Genomic DNA, 15,713 nt, shown 5'->3' on the forward strand with positions numbered 1-15,713 from the left:
ACAATAAGAGATTGGAAGTAGAAGTATAAGCAGGGAGAGAGGGGGAGGGGAGAGAGGAGAGAGGAAAAGCGGAGCCTTGTTGTCCTGTCCGCTCCACGCCCCTCCGCCCAAGAGCACTTTCAGGCTTTCCTGATCCTACTTAAACTCTCCAGCAGCATAGTTTGCATCTGAATACTGTGCTGTTAGATAACAATAGTGTGCCCAGATCCGGGACAATCTCGAGGGCGGGGAGAGCTCTCTCCCATCACGTTTCTCACGGGAAGAGGCAGAAATACACGAGATAGCTCGGTTCACCTCGATTCCCAGTCGTTTCCTGGGTGGGTCTCGTGAGAACTCTAAGATTGAGAAGTTCCCACCTTTACCCACCAGAGACTGTCCACCTGGAATTGAGCTTCCATCCCCAGCAGTTTTTTCTATCTTCCTCATTTGGCAAATGATGAAAATGAGCTCTTAGCAGCTAATATCTCCTTGGGATTATTTGAAAGGCAATCCCAGTGATAATGTAACACAAAGTAAGGAATAATGCATGCAAACCCTTGTGGTAAAAGGAATGTGAACTAAAAGAGGAAATGGCATGAAATAAAAGATAAACTCCCTCTATTTTGCAATGGTTCAACCCTGAAAACCACAGCAGCACAAAAAAATTCATCAGTAAAGAAATTAAAGAAAAAAATGTGAAATATTTGAGTAAAACGTTTGTTTATAATCCAAAAATAGATATGCAATGCCAATCTGAAAGTTTTTCTTCTTCATCTATCTTCTCCTTCTTGCCACATAAATGCAAAGTCACAAAAGAATAAAACAGTTTTTCTACCAATCAAAATATTTTTAAAATAAAATTTTATTTCTTAATCAATTCAAATGATTTTTTTTTACCCTCCAACCTGGTTTTCCTCACCCCACCACTGAGAAAGAAAACATATCTTCTAGTACATTCAAGCAAAACAAATTTCCACACTGGTCATGTCCCAATCAATATGTATCAATCTGTAATGTAAGTCCATTCCCACTCTGTCAGGAGGTAGATAGCATGTGTAATCATAAATATTCTGGAACTGTGATTGGTCATTGTATTGATCAGAGTTCCTAAATTTTTCAAAGTTTTTTGTCTTTGCACCATTGTTGAGGCTTATAAACTGTTCTTGTTCTGCTCACATCATTCTGCAACATTCGTACAAGTCTTCCCCAGTTTCACTGAAACTATCCCCTTAATAATTTCTTACAGCACAATAATATTCCATAACATTCAAATACCATGTTTCATTAGGTGTGAGATTAAATCTCAGTCATTTGAAAAAATACATTCAAATACCATAACTTGTTTAGTCAATCCTCAGTTCCTGAACACTCCCCTCACTTTCCATTTCTTTGCTAACATGCACACACACACACACACACATACACACAAACACACACATGAGAATGTTGACACAACAGAAACACACAAGAGAGTTGCTAAAATACTTTTTAACATGTGGGTCTTTACCCTTTTGCTTTGATGCCTTTGGGGGTTTAGACCTAGCAGGTATCACTGAGTCAAAGTGTATGTGCAATTTAATAACATTACAAGCACAGCACCAAATTGGTTTCCCGAATGGTTGGACCAATTCATAATTCCACCAGCAGGGGCATGGATTAATTCTTCTGAATAATGTCCATTTATATACCTTGACTATTTCCCAGTTAACAAATGGATACTTCTTTTAATTTAAATGAGTTCTTTATATATATTAGAAATTAGACATTTCTCAGAGAAATTTAATTTTAAAAAAGGATTTCCCCCATTTACTTGCTTGTTTTCTAATTTTGGCTGCATTCATTGAGTTTATGTGAAAACCTTTAGTAATATGTAATCCAAATTATCCACTTGAAATTCTGTGATTATATCTCATTTGAGCATGAATCTTTCTCGATGCTTATGCCTGTCATATAATTCCGTCCTGACTCCTTCGATTTATTTCTGATGTCTTCCATTATGTAGAAGTCACATATCTATTTGAATCTTATCTTGATATATAGTGGGAGATGTTGGTGTATAATTTGTTTCTTCCAAACCATTGTCAAATTTTCCCAACAGCATATTGTAAGGAAAAAAGTGAGTTCTTGTCCCAATAGACATGAGATTATGAAACATTAGGCTACTTGGCTTGATTGTTTCTGTATGTTATGTACAAATATGTTTCAAGATAAATTTCTTAACAAGTACCAAATTATTTTGATGATTATTAATTTATGGGATAGTTTGAGACATGGTGGTGCTAGCTCCTTCTCCCCTTCCTCCCCCTCCTTCAGTCTTCTTCTTCTTCTTCTTCTTCTTCTTCTTCTTCACTTCTTGTTCCTCCCAATGAATTGTGTTATATTTTTTCTAGGTCATTAATTTCATCCTTTGGAACTTTGATTAGTATGATACAGAATAACTAATTTAGACAGTATTACTGTTTTTATTGTATTGACTTGGCCTTTCCATAAGAAATTTGTATTTTCTCAACGATTCAGATATACCTTTATTTTTATAAACAGAATATTGTCACCACACTCACTTGGTTCTTGTGTTGGTTTTGTCAAACAGAAACCCAAGCATTTTATACTCTCTCCAGTAATTTTAAATGAAATTTCTCCTTCTTTCTATTCCTGTGGGATTTTGTTACTAATAAACAGTAATGATAATGCTTTTATGAGTTTATTATATATTTTATAACTTAGTTGAAATTGTTAATTATTTCAATTATTTTTTTAGTTGGGTTTTCTAGGGTTCTCTAAGAAAACCAAGATATAATCTTCAAAAAATGATCATTCTTCTTTGCTATGCTTATTCATGCATTTTTTGGGTTATCTTATTGTGATAGGTAGCATTTTTTGGAGTATATTGATGATAAAATGGTAATAGTAGAGACTTTTGTTTTCCCCTGATTTATTGGAAAAACCTTCAGTTTATCTCCATGGCATAAGTAATGTTAGCTCTTGGTTTTACATAGAGACAACCTATTGTTTTAATGAAATCAAAGAAATCTTATAAAATTGAAAAATTGATTTTTAATTCTATTTTGTTAAGATTTAATCCAGAGAGATTTAATATTCCCTCTTCCTGTTTCTTACCCTTGTGAATTTACTCTGGTAACTTCAAGTCATCTGAGTCACAATTCTATTCTGTTTTAGGCAACCTCAGGTCATTTGCGTCTGATTTTGATATTGGGACTTCTAGGTTTACCTTTGCTTTTTGACTTATACCTCAACCCTTACAACTCCATCCTTCATCCATATTCTAGAGAAACTTCCACAACCTAAAGATCAGTCTCATCAATCTGAACTGTTGTACCAACTCCCATTGGCTACAGACTAATCCCATCACCAGAAGACTACTCCAATCACCTGAGAACTGATCTCATCTCACAATGATGTAAAAGGGAAGAGTTGAGATGCCATTTGCCCCACCTCTTCCTTGAAACATCTAGTTAATCAGAATAAAACACACCTATACTCAGAGATTTTGTTCAATTATCTTGTTAATGAGTACAAAAAGACCCTGTCAGTCCTTAGCTGTGGGTCTTATGGTCACTGATAGATCTTTTGATGCATTTATTGGCAATTGTTAGACCTGTTAATAAATTGATCATGCTCACAACTTTATCTCTCAGAGTTTCCTTTGCAACAATCTCCATTTATCCCTATGTTTCTAGTGTTTATTTTTAAACAGAAACAGGTATTTTCTTTTGTCCAAAGCCATTTCTGTTTCTAATTATATAATAATGTGATTTTGGTTGTTCTTCATATTTATATGGTTAGTTGTATTTATAATTTACCCAATACTAAACCAGCTCTGAATTTCTGGCTTAAATTCAATCTGGTCATAATGTACAATTTTTCTGATATACTGTTATAGTTTCCTTGCTAATAATTTGTTTAAAATTTTTGCATAGCCATGTTTTATGGATATTGGTCAGACCTCTGTAAGCCACTATCAGTCAGCTAGAAAAGTCTGAGTTCAGTGTCAGAAAAACATGATCCCTTTTGGTTTTATATTCCTGACCCAATTATTCTGCTGCAGGCTTCAAAGTAGGACTAGGGACTGGCTGAGAGACCTGAACCATTCCAGGCATCAGAATCACACAACTGCTGCTTGTTTCTGAACTTGTTTCTTACACAGTACCCAGCATTGGGCTCATAATTTCTCCTCACCTTTGACTGCTACCTTTAGTCATATATCTACTCTTTAGTCTGCCCTGAATGTGTGATTGATAACTAAGTAGTAAGGAACAGAGCTACCATTTAGCACCTATTCCTGTATCCTGTGCAAAGTTAGATACTTTAAGATGGGTGTAGTACCTCTTCTTCTATGCCCTTTTCCAATCTTTGTGCTATAATGTTCCATTTAAGTCCTAGATCCAGTCACATGTCCAAAAACCTCCGTCAATCTCCTTATTCCAATACAGCTTGGAAGAAAAAAAGCTTCACTGAATTTTATTTTTGTTGGACTTACAAATTAAGACTTTGTCTAGTGCATTTTCTAGATCTTTGAGGAGGAGTAGTAAAAGACAGTTTGGCTTAACTTCTTCCTGATACTCCAACATCTTAGCTCTGCCGCTGCCCCCAAGGAAATTATTTTGCAACTAACAAAAGATTGGTATCATTTTTTGATATTTCTTGGTAGAGTCAGGAAATAAATATAAACAAAACTACCAAAATGTAAAGGGAAAAATAACCACAAAACAATAAAAATTGGATGCTCCAAAATTATAAAGATGAAGCCTGGAACCAGAGAAGATATATAAAAAGAAAATCCTTCCATTCCTTTGTAAAAGTGTTTGTTCACGGTGTGGAATATAATGTAAGATTCTCCTCTACTTTTCCTCTCTCTCTCTCTCTCTCTCTCTCTCTCTTATGTATATATATACACATATATTTATATATGTGTGTATGTATACACAAATATATACATATGTATGTGTGTGTGTGTGTATCACACACAATAACTCTCTTGGTGGAGAGAAAAGGTGTGAGGTAGAGTACAGGAAATGTAAAAACCAAAGATGTCAATAACATCTATTTTTAAAAGGAAACAATTTCATAGATTTTCAGAATTTAAAATTCTGCCATCTATTCAGGGTCTAAGAGCATTAGAGCTGTACTAAGCCAGCTCTTGGCTCCTTCCAGCAATAAGGATATGTATCTATTTGTTGTCACCATCCTTGACAGAATAATAAATGAATAAATAGTAGTTCCTTGTCCATACAGATAAGCTGGATTATTCTGAAGAACAATCCCCAAAGCCTTGAAACTATTTAGCTTACCATTATTTGTCATGACCAAGAGATAATGAATGTTTCCTCCCATCATTCTAGCATTTCTCTGAACTGTTTGGCTATTGCAATGTTAATCACATCTATTTTATCCCAGACCTGCTTTTTGGAAGAAGACTAAATGTGAACTTTCCTAGAACTGCCTTTTAATTTTTTCTATAATCTAGATAGAATGCCATAAGATTTAAATACTATGAATTGTGAACTGTCATGAGCACTTTTCAATACTTTTAAGATTACCATATTGAAGTGGAAAAGGTTTACTTCAGACCTGCCATAGTAAGTCAAAGTTAAAAATAAAGCATTATTTGGTTCCATCTATACCAGGAACAACTTTAAAAAAAAAGCTATTAGAATATTACACCGACATTTCTATCTACTATTGGAATTTCATATTATAAATATATATATATATACATACATACATACATACTGGTGTTAAGTTTGAAAGCAGAAAATCATTGTAATAGGAGTTCTATTTAAAGAAATGCTTATACCTTAAAGTAAGGGTATTTTTCTTACTTTTATGAAGAATAAAGAACACAGCAATTTACCTGTGTTTCATGAAATCCTCAATCTTTGAACATCTAGAATAAAAGAGAATATATTCATGTTTGAATTATATAAATGATGACATTTACAGTATGCATAAACTGTATTTGTGTTGCATTCAAGAAATTCCCTGGACAACTTTTTTTTTTTTTTTCTCATTCTGCCTCACTACCATGAATAACACTTTTCTGGTCTGGTTAGCTCAGTTGGGTCGATAATAGTGCAAAAGGGCTGGGTCAAAGTTTGATCTCTGTACAGACCAATTAGATTCACACTGAAGTAAAAAAATTCCATTCTGCGCTTACAGACAGACTCTCTTGTTAGCCTTGTCTATCCATTTTGTAAGTGCATGTGGTTGATCCAGAGGTGAGAGAATACAATAGCATGAATCTATCCCCAATCTATTGAGGGAGAGAAGGGTCCTCATAGAATATATTCTTATGATAATGAATCAGAGATTCATCAAAAAATATCGTATGGTATTTTCACTTATGCATATGCCTTTTCAATGAATAGGATGCAATAGATAACATATCTGAATAATATTTTCTAACTGTTCTATCACTTTTAGTTCACTGTACATATCAAAGCCCTTTTTTTTTCTGTACACAGCCTCAGGTACACATTCAAAGGCAGAAGAGATTTCAGTGTGCAAGTTAAAAACCATAGGTATTCCCACGGCATAAAATAGATTTTTTTTTAATTTTTTCACATGAGTACCACAGCATTATTTTTAGTTAAACAATTTCTGTTTTCCTCTTCTATCAGATGCTTCAATATAGCTACCTTCTTCTAAATTATATTTCTATTAGACCTAGCTGTGGTAAAAACATACTGTTATCTTCTCAGGCATTCACACTACAGTATTTGTTAATCCACAGGACACCTCCTGACCCATTTAGTCCTTGTACCAGTGACTGTAAACATGCATTGCTCCTGTGACCTAACTTTATGGAATGTATATCCCTTGTTTATAGGATGGAACTGGACCAATATTTTCACTGGCTTAGGAAACTCTTGGTGAAGAAACTCCCTCTACCAATGTAGACTAGCATCACTTCTACAAGTCCAGAAGAGTTGCCTGGATCACTGAGAGATCAAGTGACTTAACTAGGATCACACAGCCAATACATGATAGAGATGGGACTTGAACTCAGATCTTTTTGATTCTGAGGCCAGTGCTCTATCGACTGCACATCACTGCACCTCTTAGTAGGCAGTTAATAAGTGTTTAGGGCACCTAGGAGGCATAGTGGATAAAGTGGATGTGATAGACATATCCACTGATATGTGCTGATGGACATTTGCATATAGCTAACAATAATTTGAGGATCCTTGTGGTAGCTGGGTGAAACAGTGAATAGAATTCTGGGCCTAGAATCAGGCAGACTAGTTCACATCTGGCTTCAGACACTTACTGGCTGTGTGATCCCATGCAAGTAACTCCATTTGTCTCAGTTTCCTCATTTGTAAAATGAGCTGGAGAAGGAAATGGTAAACCAAGCTAGTATCTCTGCCAAGAAAATCTCAAATGAGCTCACGAAGACTCAGACACAACTGATAATGACTGAACAAAAACAAAATAAGTATTCACTGAATTGAGTCATCATATAATAACATTAATAAGAATAGAAATGAAGAAGAAAATAACTGTATTTTACATGCTATGAACAATTAGAAGTAGTCAATAAAGAAAAAGCAAAAAGAGAGAAGGAAAGAAAATAGTGGGCTCAATTATGATTTGGAAGCTTGAGATGTACTTTTGTTACCTAATGTATGATTAGCATATTTAGAATTGGTTTCTTCCTAATAATACGTTCTTATTGTATTGGCAGGAGTCCTTGTTCTCCTAACTATTCATGAAAGAAGAGATGGAAAGAATAGAGGATATACTAGCCTAGAAAGGAGTTAAGTGGGTAGATAGAGCCCTTGACCAAATTTGGCCGGATGAAGAAGCTTCTTGGCCTGAAGGATTAGGAAAAGGAAGGACTGCTGGCAAAGTCATAGGATTTTAAGACTTCTCCTTTGGACAGATAGTAATATTTCCCTATCATATTCCCTTTGATGTAGTCAGACAAGGCTATGGTACAGGACATCCTGAGGAGGTATCAGTATCATCCTAGAAGAGGACAAGACTAAAAGCTAAGTAGTTCATTTATTTTTTTTTTCTGATTTGGAACCAAACAAAAACCTTTGATTTCTAGTCCAGAAATTATTTCATGCAGCTTTTTTGGCTTAGTGGAGCACTGAGTGGGATGCACCTAATTCCCCCCAATTCCCTGGCACAACATTCAAATATTTGATATGGTTTTCTGGCCACTGTATCATGTTTCCTTCAAACGTACTTTTTTCTGTTCCCCATCCTACTTCTAAATCCCTGAGGAGGAAAGCCTCTTAATATTCTCACTTCAGTCCTTATGAATTTATCATAATATTTTGCCTCATTCATTGTCACAAAAAGATTATTCGGTATGCTAGATCCAAACTCTGAAATGATGTACAAACTTTTTTTTAAAATCCTAAATGACCCTGTTGGGCCAGTAGTATATGTAGTATTATCTTCATTTTATATAAATGAGAAAACTGAGTCTCATGGAACCTAAGTGACTTATCTAAGACCATATAGAAATTAGCAAAGCAAGAGTATTAATACAGATTTTAAGTCCAAGCACCTCATGAGTTGATCCCTCTCTGTTCAATACTACAATCTATTCAGGAGCTCATTATTACACAATTATTTTTCTGATTGTGCATTTCACTACTACTGCACAAAAGGACAACTCTAATTCCTCATAATGACTTTGAGGTGATCTGGAGTTATTTTTTGTTTTGTCTTGTTTGGGAGGGTTGTGTGTTTTTTCAGCTTTTATTAAGTATTTTATTTTCACCCAGCCACATGTAAAAAACATTTTAGCATTATTTTTGAAAACTTGGATTCAAATTCTCTGCCTTTCTCCCTCCCCAACCCTCCTCATAAAGAAGGCAAGCAATTTGATATAGGTTATACATGTATGATTGTGCAAAACATATTCACTTGAGATTTTTCTTTTCTTTGTTTTTTTTTCCCACAACATGATTATTATGATCTGGAGTTGTTAAAAGTAATACCAGATTATAAACTCCAATAGATTCTAGAAAGATTTTAAAAAATACACTCTTGGATACACCTGATATCTACCAGCTAAGGACCAGCTTAGTTAAATTCAATGATTGCCCACTAACTGATAATTCTTTGGACATGATAACTGGTCTTTCCTTACATTAAAAAAAAATCATAACTTCAATCAATATTCCAACACAAATGAATACTTAACTGATTTGAATTAGGTGCTAAGTCTCAGACTGGGGTAAGGTGTGTGTATACTTAGTAATCAGGTAAAGTTTTATTTTTTTATTATTTTCTATTCATCAGTACTGATTGTACAATATTATTGTACAATAATTCAACTGGGTTGTGATTTCAGCTATAAAGCTTAATTGCACCTATTCATCTGAACCACCTGTTAGATGAGAGAGATGGCAGTACGGAGTGGAAACAGAAATTGAATTTGAATAACAAAATATGATGTCAAGAACTACTCCCATCCACCAGCTCCAATAGTCACTTGCCCATCCACTTGCCCTTGGATAATCCATAGCATCCTAGACTGTCAGAGTTGGAAGGAATATTGTTGAACAGATGTCTAATCTAGTTGATACTAAGTGGCAGAGAGGTGGCACAGTAGATAGAATATGAGACCTAGAGACTGAAGTTCAAATGTAGCTTTAGATACATCATAGTTGTGTGACCTTGAGTTTGTTTCTCCAATTGTAAAATGGGATTAATAATGACCTACCACCCACCTACCTCACCATTGTGAGGATCAAATGAAATATTTGTAAAGGTCTTAGTTTAGCGACTGGTTCATTTATTGATTTGTTGAGTCATTCAAGTTTTTGTTTTGTTTTTGCTTGTTTTGTTTTGAGTAGAGTTCAGCTTTTCCTGACCCCATTTTGGGTTTTCTTGAAAGAGATACTGGAGTGATCTGCCATTGCCTTCTCCAGCTTATTTAACAGATGAGGAACCGAGGTAAACAGCATTAAATGACTTGCCCGAGGCCACACAGCTAGTGAGTGTCTGAAGCCAGATTTGAACTCACATAAAGGAATCTTCCTTACTCCAAGCCCAGTACTCTATACACTCTGACACCTACCTGCCCTGCCTGGCACATAGTAGATGCTATATAAATGCTACTTGTTGTTTTGTCTATAACACCTCTAGTAAGGGTGCTTCCAGTCTTCGAGCAAAGACCTCAAATAACCTGGAACTCTATATCCAATAGCACCTCTTTCCACTGGTGGTAATTTCACCATATCTACTATTCCACTTACAATATATTTTCTCAGACTTATTTCAGTCTTGCTGGATGCTATGAAGTAACAAGTCCTATCTTTGACACAAATGTTTGTGGGACTCTGGGCAAATCATTGAGCATTTAGTGTTGTGGGCAATTTTCTGAGATTATAAAATGCATGACGGTTGCGGATCTGCACTAGTAGAAGGAGTTTCTTCTCTAGGAGTTCCTTAAATTACTAAAATCAGGTTCAGGGAAGAAAATAGCCTTTCCCCCCACATTGTGTAGATTGTAGTGTGTAAATCCCTTCACAACCTCTGTGAACATCCTTTTATTTGTTTACCCTATAAATTCTGGCATGATGCATCACAGAATTCTGATATTCTCTCAGAATATGACCTAGATCATTTCTTTTTTATTTCCCCAGGATGATCTTCTCCTTTGAGTCCTATTAATTATGTCTTAGAGAGAAGAAATATGGTATATCCTCCAGTAACGGATACATATGTCCTTTCCAAGAGGAAGTGATAGGAATATAATTTTATCCAAACATTTGATTCTGCCCCTATGAAATGTATAGACCAACACTTTGATAGATCTGAAAGATGTGTGAGTCTCAGTTTCCTCATATGCTAAACTGGTAATATAATGCCTTCCTATTTTATCTCAAAGAACATCATAAGGACCAAATGAAACTACATGTAAAGTTCCTTGCAAAGAAAAACCATTATCCAGATATCATTTTTACAGAAAAATATATGACAAAGGGAACTTAATTCAATTATTATTATAACACTGTTTTGTGACTGCAGAAAACAGTCTGCTAGCTGTCTAGGGACTCTTTCCTTCAAATGAATTGTCTGATTAACTTTCTGAAAAATTAATTGGATCCAGCCTAGGTTGTCAGTTTCCATAGTAACCAGATCATGTAACAAAGGAAAACAGGCACTGTCTTTTCTAGTAATTTTTTGGCAGTACATTTTGAAGAAATGTTTGTGTGTTGCTGATGCTGTCACCTATGAGATGGACACAGCCTGAGAATGAATGAAGCAATAGACTTGTGGATATTTTATTCAGATACTGACATATCCCAGGCTTACATGCGACATTGAATTGGCTTGGGTCAGTTACCATTTTAATGATTAGGTTGCCTCGTAGTTTAGCCAATGAGCTGTTAAGATTATATCAAATGAGATAACATACATAAAGTACTTTGCAAGATTTAAAGGGCTATGATCAATGCTATCAATTACAATTAAAGTTACTAGAATAGCTAAGATAGGCTGATATAATAACTGAGAAAAATGTAATGCTTTTCAGTGAGTTAGAAGCAACTTTAGGTGGGCAATTACAGCCTGTCCCATAACCAATAACTCCTCAATAACATCACCAGTAAATATTCATAAAATCTTTACTTGAGACTGTTCAGTGAGTATATATGTATTCCCCTCTGGCTAAGTTATAATTATCAAGAAAAATATTCCTTACATAAAACCTTAATTTTCTTCCTTATAAAGTTCTACTTTTCCTAGTTTTCATTTATTCAGAGAAGCAGAAAATGCTTAATTCCTCTTCTATATGATTGCTTTTTTCACATGCTTGAAGACAGAATTCTGTTTTCAGATGAAGGCTTGACCAAACCTATTGACAGGTGAAGTACAGGAAAGCCTATAAGATGTGGCATTTTCATCAAATGAAACAGTATCTATACCCTCAAAATTTGGGGAGATTTATTTTTTTTAATTTATTATGGGCGTAGAACTATTGTCTCCTTATGAAATCTTCGTTTGTGGGTCTAGTTTAGAGCAAATGAATAATTCATCAGGTTTTGTTTTTCTGAAATACTCGAGGCAAATGTGGAAGAAAAATACTTTGCCAAGAAGGAAGGGAAGGGCTACTTTGAGAGTCAAAATTGCTACGTAGACCTATATATGCCAGTTTATTTCCTACCAAAGTGTTTGTTTGCCATTATATATTCCTGTGTGTCCTAAAAATGAGCATTATTCAATCATTTCAGTTGAGTCTGACTCTTTGTGACCCCATTTGGGATTTTCTTGGCAGAGATACTGGAGTGATTTGCCATTTCCTTCTCCAGCTTATTTTACACACGAGGAACTGTGACAAACACAGTCAAATGACTTGACCAAGGTCACACAGCTAGTAGGTGTCTGAGGCCAGATTTGAACTCAGAAAGATGAGTCTTAACAATTCTAGGTCCAACACTTATCTATCCACTCTGCCACCTACCTGGCCTCAAGAATGCTGGTACTTAAGCAGAATGGACAAATAATGATTCCTAATAAAAAAATCACATCTATGTAGCACTTTAAAGCATACAAGGTACTTTCTTCATAAAAGGTTTCTTAGATAGTCAGTATAAGTATTATCACAATTTCACAGATAATAAAACTGAGGGTCACAAAAGTTAACTAACTGGACCACAGTTTATACAGCTAATATTGGTAAGAGCTAAGATATGAACCTGGATCAAAAGAATGGTAGTTCAATATTCTTTCTACTTCTTCATACTGCCAAATCACAAATGTACCTACTGTCTAAATTGCTCTAATATTATGGACAAAAGTCCAACAAAATTGAGCAGTTAATTCAGGATGTGAGGCAAGATAGCAGAGTTAAGGGGATCCCCTTTAAAAACACTTATGTGGTGAACTTTTAAATTTAAATTTTATTTATCTGTCAATGACTTTCAGTTAAATATGGTCAAATATATTATTATATTTTGAAAATAGTGGGTCTTAACTTTATTGTATGTCATGGACCTCTTTGCAAGTCCAGCGAACCCAAAAGACTCCTTTTCAGATTTTTTAAAAAATGCACATTTTTTTAAAAAAGAGGATTACAAAAGAGGTCAATTATTTGAAACAAAGTCATGGCATTAAAAAGAAAAGTTCATGGACTTCAAATTAAAGGTATTTGTTCTAAAGTAATATATGCTGCAGCTATAACTGATCCCTCATTTTCTACCTGAAGAGGGAACTCGGTTGAATGAGTTAAGTAAGATAGCTTTAAAAAGAAATTTACATTTTTAAATCCTCCTTATGTTATAGCAACATGCCCTCAGGGGGTACCAAGTAGCGAAACCCTGGCATGCATGTGCATTCCTCACTGCTAATCTGACAGCATCTCTCACTTGGTCTACCTGAGCAGGCACATTTGCAAAGTGGAGCAGAAAACTGACTGTATTTAAGCAGGAGAGTTCTAATTCCATCTGTATCACTGACTGACTTGATGATGTTTCCAAAGGTATTCATCTCCTTGGGGGGGGTCTTAGATTCCTCATTTGTAAAATTACCCATCAGGTACCTCAAGGGAAACATCAAGCATCACCGAATAAAATGACTGTGAAGTATTTAGAAGGTAATGTGCTATAGCAGTGCTCAACAACAATAAGGGTTTTATGGGGCTTATGAAATGTTTTTGATGTATATCACCCTGCTTTCTACCTGCTGTAATCTGTAGACACATGTGCACACCCACCGTGAGATACTGATTCTCCAGAATCTGCAGATGGCAATTTATCTGCTTGGGTCTCTTTGTCTGAATGGGAAATAGCTGAGCGTCACACTTCACTACATCCCATCAATTTGGAAGAGTTGTAAGGTGCTTCTATAGGAGGGAAGAAAGGAAGAAATTGGAGCAAATGAAATAGCAAATTACATAGGAATGTGTCATATTTATTTTAGTGGCTTCTCAACCTTTACAAGCTACCATCAGATGTGTCAGTGATTTTTAGGTTTTTATTTTCTGTTTCTCCCTCCTAGCTGTGATTTATGCTATCGATATTTTCATCTAATCTGAATCTGTTCAATCACGTCCATTCTGTGACTGGTGCCATTGGTGTAGCTATACAAATTGGTGGAGACACTAATATTTCACTAATACTGTGATTTTGAAAGAAACCTCCTGTCTAATTGATATCCTTATCATTTCTTGACTGAAAATTCTGGACAGAAGGCAAATAGAGGCGGATCCAAGAAGGGGAAAAAGGAAGGAAAGAAAAGGAAGTATTTGGGGTCTGAACAAAGCAGCTGATCCCTTCAGTCTCTGGGCAAAGGATGGAAAATTGATCCTGCCAATTAAAAATTTAAAGGGTTTGCAAATGTATTATCAGATTTAAACCAAACAAATGGAAAAACACTGAGAAGTGCAGATCAAAAACACTTTGTCATCTTCAGCCATGTAATGTCTAAAAGAGTGGTTTGTTTCACTTTTCAATTTTGTTCTTCCCCAGGAAAGATTTTTACACTATGACCTTTGCATTGTCAAGGGATTATGCTAAAAAAAGCCACAGTTCTCAAACAAGTTCTAGAGGCAGCATTTTCTCTTTCATAAAAATCACGTCTATCATTGACAAACCAATGTGTTTTTCCATCCATCCTTTCTACAACACAGTTAATAATGAGATAGTTTCAAAGCTATAGTAAAGGATCATAGATAAAGAGTAAAAAGGGACCTGGAAAAGCTATCAAGTCAAAGTCCTTCATTTTACTGATAATGATCTTGACTGAGGAACAGAGAGGCTAAGTCAATTGTCTTCAGTCACACAGCTAGTCAATGTCTAAGGCAGGATTTGAACCCAAGTCTTCTGTCCTCTATGTTAAGGTATCTCTCCTCTTATAACATGCTGATTATGCACATACAAAGTAAAAAGAGTCAAGAGTTGTGAAGAATACAAAGGAAACCCTACATCTTACATATTCAGAGGGTTTATTTACATATTTGAAGGCTGTAAACATCTCATTCGAGGTCACAAACTAACTCCAGGACTCCAAAGTCTTCTCTCCTCTGTCCTAGTTTTCACAGTATGCTGTCTCCCTCGAAGTTCTTTTCAATAAAAGAAAAAAAAATAATCAAGTAACATGAGAAAAATTACCATAGAATCCTATTAAAGAGAGACTTATAATAGCTAAGGTCAGAAAAAGAGACCTTCAGAGTTGTTTCTATCCTTAGGATATTAAAAATGACCTGCTGGAATTCATTTGACAAAGGGGGAAATTAAGATCATAATGATGATGAGGATGATGATAATTACTGACACAGAGAACACTTTAAAGTTGTTATTATTGTTTAATATTTCGTTCTAGTTCATTGGATAGTCACAACAATCCTGTGAATTGGATCTTTATGTTTATTATCATCTTAAAGGTAAGGAAACTGAGGTAAAATGAGTCGAAAGGACTTGTCCAGTGTCACTTACTAATAAGTATCTGATGCCCTATTCAGTCCTATGACTTTATGATTACATGTCCAGGCCTCTTAAGTATTTACTTAATGCCTACTGTGTGCCAGGCACTGTACGCGTATTTTTGGTTGTTGTTGCTTTTTTTAATATTTCATTTGAGAGGATATGGTGTGGTATGGTAGAAAGAGCAAGAAATATGTTGTGAAATATATATGTGAAATATATGTTGTGAATATATATTATATACAATATATATATGTATTTTAATCCCACTGTCATGACTACCTATGTGACATTGAAGGAGCCACTTAAATTCTCTAGACTTCA

Source organism: Notamacropus eugenii, chromosome 3 (genome assembly GCF_028372415.1).
Source record: "Notamacropus eugenii isolate mMacEug1 chromosome 3, mMacEug1.pri_v2, whole genome shotgun sequence".
Classification (NCBI taxonomy): domain Eukaryota; kingdom Metazoa; phylum Chordata; class Mammalia; order Diprotodontia; family Macropodidae; genus Notamacropus; species Notamacropus eugenii.